This window comes from Acomys minous (assembly GCF_964271855.1).
Source record: "Acomys minous genome assembly, chromosome: 2".
NCBI classification, from domain to species: Eukaryota; Metazoa; Chordata; class Mammalia; order Rodentia; family Muridae; genus Acomys; species Acomys minous.
This window is the reverse complement of record NC_140484.1, coordinates 147,956,912-147,964,025: the sequence shown is the minus strand read 5'-3', so window position 1 is coordinate 147,964,025 and position 7,114 is coordinate 147,956,912.

Below are 7,114 nucleotides of genomic sequence, written 5' to 3'. Positions count from 1 at the left end.
TGGACATAAACATGTTTTTGGTTTGATCCCAAGTGTGGGATGGGGAACAGACTTGTGAGAGAGCAGGTGATCTTTATCTAGAAGTTGAACCACTTTGTAGGGGGCTTGGTTGTTGCCAGCTGAAACACATCCTATTACAGACTCTGCGAGGAGATATATACATACATGCCCAAATGAGGAGGCTGGGCTTTTGGGGTCTTGGTACTGTTTGGCTGTTAAGACAGAAGGGCTCCAGCCAAGGCTTGGAGGCTCTGGCTGGGGCTCCAGGTTCCAGCAGCAACTTTGGTGGAATTGCTGCTCTGCTGAAATCCTGACGACTTCGCCAGGGGACACATTCCCAGGAACTGAATCCAACAAGGTCTACTTCCCCTGTTCCCATAAACCTCCTTTCTCTCCTATATAGGGTAGGTGGGTTGGAAGGGAAGTTTAAGCATTAAAGAACCACAAATAAAGTAGGTTTGGAAAAGTTGGAGCCTGCAATTTGGTTTTTCATCTTTTTGGAGACAGGCCCTTGCTGAGTAACTGAAGCTGGCCTGCAGCTCACAATCCTCCTGTCTCAGCATCCGGGGACTACAGATGGCTTGAGTTATAGGTTGCTTTGCGTGTGTTACATTTGTGAGCTGACTGATTTGGGGGCTAGGATTCCAACTCTGGTCCTCCTGATTGAGCGGCAAGTGCTTGTAACCTCTGTGCCATCTCTCTAGCCCTAAATTGTGAGTTTTAGTAAAGTTTTATTGGAACATAGCCATGCTGTTTCACTTACAGTCTAAGCTTGCTTTCAATAATAATCAGTGGATTGCAGTAGCTAGAACAGGATCCATTTAAACTTCAGAGTCAGATCGGTGGTAGTAGTACATGCTTTTAATCCCAGAACTCAGAAAGTAGGGGCAGGTGGACCTTTGGGAGTTCGAGGCCAGCTTGGCCTATAGAGCAAGTTTCGGGACAGCCAGGGCTGCATAGAGAAGTCTTGTCTCAAAAAACAAAACAAAACAAAACAAACAAAAAGTATAGATAAATGGATGATAAATAGGTAGATAAATACTAGATTGATAGATGATAGATAGATATCAGGGAGAAAACCAACTCCCATAATCCCCTAATCTCTTCCCTCCACTGGTGTTTCACCTCTCAATAAGTAAATACAAGTGACAGAGAGAAGGAGGGAGAAAGAGAGAGAGAGACCTGGAACTTGCTTTGTAACCAGGCTAGCCTTGAAAGTCATAGAGATCCACCTTCCTCTGCCTCTGTCTCCCAACTGCTGGAATTAAAGGTGTGCACCACCACCTGGCCTTAGAATTTAAAAAAAAAAAATTTTTTTTTTAAAGGTTGGGGCTGGAGAGATGGCTCAGTGGTTAAGAGCTTTGTCTGTTCTTCCAGAGGTCCTGAGTTTAATTCCCAGCAATCTCATGGTGGCTCACAACCATCTATAATGGAGCTGATGCCCTCTTCTGGCCTTCAGGTGTACATGCAGGCAGAGCATTCATATACTAAATAAATAAATAAATCTTTGGGGGCTGGAGATACGGCTCAGAGGTTAAGAGCGCTGTCTGCCTCCCAAGTGCTGGGATTACAGGCCTGTACCACCACGCCCAGCTCCAAGCATCTGTTTCTTTGTTTTGTTTTGTTTTGTTTTTTGTTGTTGTTGTTGTTTTTTTGTTGTTGTTTTTTTTGTTTTTCAAGACAGGGTTTCTCTGTGTAGCCTTGCCTGTCCTGGACTCACTTTGTAGACCAGGCTGGCCTCGAATTCACAGTGATCCGCCCGCCTCTGCCTCCCGAGTGCTGGGATTAAAGGCGTGCGCCACCACGCCTGGCTCAAGCATCTGTTTTTAAGTTATACTCATTTGTGCATGTGTGTGTGCGCATCCACATGTGATGTGCATGCCTGCCGTAGCCTTTGTGTGACGGTCAGAGGAGCACTTGTAGGAGTTTTTTGTGTAGTCAGGTTTGTGGCCGTTGGGCCTTTTCAATAAAGCAGACCTGACCTTAAGGTTCTCACAGCTTCCCTCAGTCCCTGCCAATCACAGGATGCGGCTGGCATACCCGCCCTCTACCCTGAACGTTCTAGCCCAGGGAGAGGGGCTCCCCCCAAGTATATAATCTGGGAATTTTGGTTCCCCTTCCTCTCTTCTCTTGCTCTCCTCTTCCTTTCTGTTTCCTCTCTCTCTCTCTCTCTCTCTCTCTCTCTCTCTCTCTCTCCCCGTCTCTCTCTCTGTCTCTCTGTCTCTCTCTCTGTCTCTCTCTCTGTCCCTCTGTCTCTGTCTCTGTCTCTGTCTCTGTCTCTGTCTCTCTGTCTCTCTCTCTCTCTCTCTCTCTCTCTCTCCACCCCTCCCCCTGCATGGAGGCCAAATTCAGCTCCCTAACCTGCATTTATATACACTTGTCTTGTGTTAGCTCATTCCACCACTCCAATAAAGTTTGTCAGTTGCAAGTGCGCCTTAATCAGCTGAGCTTTTTTACTGGCCCTTATTTATTTTCTAATTTGGCTGTCCTAGACTCTCTTTGTAGACCAGGCTGGCCTCAAACTCACAGTGATCCACCTGCCTCTGCCTCCCAAGTGCTGGATTTAAGGCATGCGCCACCACGCCCGGCCTTAAAAATTTTTTCTTTTAAAGATAAAGTCGCATCTTGTGTTCTACGTTGACCCAAGTGCTCTATAATCCCACTAAACAGGCTCCTGTTGCTTCCACTCCTGCCTCACGTGAGGAGCTGTGGAGCACGTGCCTGGAGCACTGGCAGATTTGCTGAAGAAGGCAGATGTGAGACTCTCTCACTTGCAAACCGAACTCATCTGAACTGTTCCTGTGCCGGCCCTAAAGCTGTGGAAGGTAAATATTGTCTCTCAGGATGGCGGTCATCTCCCTGCGCACTAATCCTCCTTCTCAGACACAAGGAAGCCTTATTCTTGTCGGGACTAAGCAGCAAAAGCATGGCCACCTGCCACTGAGGCAGCAACACAGAACCTCCTGTGAGAGCAGAGGGCAGTCTGTTGGCAGTCTTTTTCTCCAGGTCTGTGTGTTCAGAACCTCTGGGCAAGGCCAACAGCCAGCACAGAGGCCTTTCCAGCCTCTCTTGGATGGAGTCATTTCTTCTTCCGTCCGTCTTTCGGTGCTGTGTTTGGGATAAATATGAGTCTGTTTGTGTCTCCCCTGGAAAGTCTCACAACACCGTCCTCTCCTTATCTTTCACGGCCCAGCTGAAGCCTTCATCTCTGGACTTCCATTGTAGCTGACAGTCTGTGGTTCTCTCTCAATTCTGCACCTTGGGGTTACCTACACACAGAAGGAGACAAGCAGGTGTGCAGCCTAGTGTTGCACGCTGGACACACACAGGAGGAGACAAGTGGGTGTGCAGCCTAGTGTTGCACGCTGGACACACACAGGAGGAGACAAGCGGGTGTGCAGCCTAGTGTTACAGGCTGGCTTTGAGTCTCTTCTCTGCTGCAGTCCTGAAGCTCTGTGAAGGAAAGCTCTATGTCTACTTTGACCAATACTATGAACCCTGAGCTTGACATGTCAGGAGCCTAGAAACCTCCTTGTCAAGTACATGAACATTACTCACTAAAAAGTGTGTGTGGTGTGTATGTGTGTGTGTGTGTGTGTAGTGTATGTGGTGTGTGTGTGTGTCTTATATGTGTGGTATGTAAATATATGTGTGTGTGTGGTATGTGTGTGGTATGTAAATATATGTGTGTGTGGTGTATGTGGTGTGCGGTGTATGTGTGTGGTGTGTGTAGTGTTATGTGTAGTGTGTATGTGTGTTATATGTGGTATGTATGTATGTGTTTGTGTGGTGTGTGTATATGTGGAGTATGTGTGGTGTGTGTGCTGTGTGTATATGTGTGGTGTATGTGGTATGTGCAGTGTATGTGTACTGTGTATGTGTGCATGTGGTATGTATGTGTGTGTTTATATGTGTAAACAGGGTGTGGTGTGTGTGTGTCTGTTATATATGTGGTATGTGGTGTGTGGTATATGAACAAGTGTGCACGTGTGGAGTCAGAGGAAGAAACTGGGTGCCTGCTCTTCCCTGTATTCCTGTGAGACAGGGATTCTTACTGAACCTGATCTGAGGCTGGGCAGCCTGCAAGCCTCAGCGACCGTCCTGTCTCCACTGACACAGCACTGGGCTAGAACCCCCACACATACACACACAGCTATGATCACCTTTCTTTTTTTTGAATGTGGGTAATGGGCCGGGCGTAGTGCCGCACACCATTAATCCCAGCACTCCAGAGGCAGAGGCAGGTGGATCTCTGTGAGTTCGAGACCAGCCTGGTCTACAAAGTGAGTCCAGGACAGCCAAGGCTACACAGAGAAACCCTGTCTCGAAAAACCAAAAACAAACAAACAAGGATTTGATTTTAAAATGTGGAATGGTTCAAGAATGTACATGTCATCCTGACACAGGGGCCGCACTAATCTCTTTAATTCTTCCAGTTTTAGATTCCTGTTGCCAAAACCAAAAGCACATACATTTTTATAGAATTTTATAAAAATGCTGTTTTCATAGGCTGCTGGGCCTCATCTCTGTGCCTTCTTCAAGCTTGGCTGTGTATGTACATAGTGCTTTCTTTCCTTTTCTTCTCCCCCCTCCCCACCTCTCACTTCCTCTCTCTTTTAACACAAGAGTCACACTGTCGGCCATGCTGGCCCCTGAGCTCAGCTGCTCTCTCTAGCTTCCTCAACCTCCAGAACAGACAGTGCTGTAGCAACACACCACCACGGCTGTCTTCTTCGTTTTTTCCTCCCCCTCCTCCTCTTCCTCCTCTCCTCCTCTTCTGCCTCCTCTTCCGTCTCCTCCCCGCTTCTCTTCGTCATTTTCGGCCTCCTCCTCCTAACTGCTGTAAGGAACATGAACACTAAGGAAACACTGCAATCGTTGGAGAAATGACTCCAGAGTAATGACCTCCAAGTTTTCAGCAACCTGACACGGAGCATTCCTGTCCCCAAAAGAGAACTCTTTCTTGGGACCTCTCATGGTCCTAGGGTTGGTTTCAGCAGGACTCCTCTGCTCTTTGCTTACACAATGCTTTCTCCAAAGATGAGCATCCTGGGGCTGGAGAGATGGCTCAGAGATTAAGAGCACTGTCTGTTCTTCCAAAGGTCCTGAGTTCAATTCCCAGTAACCACATGGTGGCTCACAATCATCTACGATGAGATCTGGTGTCCTCTTCTGGCCTGCAGACACACATGCAAGCAGAATACTGTATACATAATAAATAAACCTTTTTTTTTTTTAATGAGCATCCTATCATGGTCCTGACTTAGTGGGAGGACTCCAGCTTCGTGAGTCCCCAGAATTCTATTTCCCATTATCTGGGGAAAGGCCACCGCTCTCTGTTCTACAGAGGCACCATCGTCCTGAACTAAGGCAAACTGAGTAGATAAAGAGGTAGCACATCTTATAGAGGCCTCCGGCTGGTTACCATTGATGATGCAGTGACACTCAGTCATCCCCTCTTGGTGATACGTTTCACTCTGCGGGATTTCCAGACCGGCAGCTTCAGCTGTATCCTGTTGAGAATGAAGACCCTTGCCAGGGGTGGTGGCACTCACCTATGTTCCCAGCACTTGAGAGGCATAGACAGGTGGATCTCTGTGAGTTCAAGGCCAGCCTGGTCTAAAAAGCGTGTCCAGGACAGCCAAGGCTACACAGAGAAACCCTGACTCAAAACAAACAAAAACAAACAAGGAAGGAAGGAAGAAAAAGAAAGGGCTGGAGAGATAGCTCAGTGGCCAAGAGCACTGCTTTTCCAAAAGATCTGGGTTCAATTCATGTCAGCTCACATGTCAGTTCACAACTGTCTGTAATCCAGTTCCAAGGAATCTGACACATTCACACCACTGTTCATGAAATAAAATCAAACAAATTATTTTAAAAAGAAAGAAGGACACAAGACAAGGGCTAGAGAGATGGCTTAGAGGTTAAGAGCACTGGCTGTTCTTCCAAAGGTCCTGAGTTCAATTCCTAGCAACCACATGGTGGCTCACAACCATCTATAATGAGATCTGGTGCCCTTTTCTGGCGTGCAGGCGTACATACAAGCAGAACATTGTATACATAATATATATATTTTTAAAAGACACAAGACAATAAACAGAAAGGCAGTCCAAAGAGTAGGAAGGGACTAGAGAATGGGAAAGACACTCACTCAAAAGCTCTGGGGCAGCCAGCCGTCGTGGCGCACACCTTTAATCCCAGCACTCGGGAAGCAGAGATGAGGATCTTCCTGAGTTCGAGGCCAGCTTGGTCTACAAAGCCAGGACAGCCAAGACTACACAGAGAAACCCTGTCTCGAAAAAACAAGCAAACAAAAAAGCTGTGAGGCTTCCCACCCTTTGTAGGTCAGCCATGCATCTCTCCTCCTGTGTGCAGCTCAGGCTTCTGGTGCAGCTAGTCTGTTGCATGCAGTCCACGTGGGAAGGGTTTGCAGACCGCCTATTGGCTTCTACTGCTGTCTCCAGACCGCACTGTCCTGACAAAAAGCCCTGGGCCGGGTTATAAAATTTCAATCTGAGAGAGAAACCCTGTCTCGAAAAGCAAAAACAAACAAACAAACAAAAAAAATCAGTCTGAAATGTGCCTGGAACTTCCTGATGTACAGATCAATGACTTCCTGAAGCCAGTCCAGCCCCAAAAGGGGTAGTTATTGTTGGGCTTGTGTGCTTGCTGTTTTCTGATCCTCTGAGGACCTGGCCTGCCTTCCTATCCCCACCCAATGGATGCGAACCTCAGACAGAATCATTAAAGTCCGGGAGCGCCTCCAGGGGGCCCTAGAGAATAAACTAGGGAGGAGGTAGCTCTTTAATTAACACTAGGGTTGTAACTCTGGCCGCCATGTTATTAATTACTGCCTGTTACTCCCTCGTGGCCCGCTCAGAACGAGCCATTTCTCACTCGTCCCGCCCTGCCCCACCCTACAGTTTTCCCTTCTTACTCAACGTTTTTGCAGACTACTACGCAGTGATTTGAAAGTGAAACTAAGGCTGACTCAGAATTGGAACAAAGTTGCATCTGGACGAAGGATTTCCTTAAACAGTCGGAAAAAGCCCCAGAATAGAATGGATGAAACTTGTGATTGAGGACCACAGAAAACTTACTGTTCTCGAAGTTT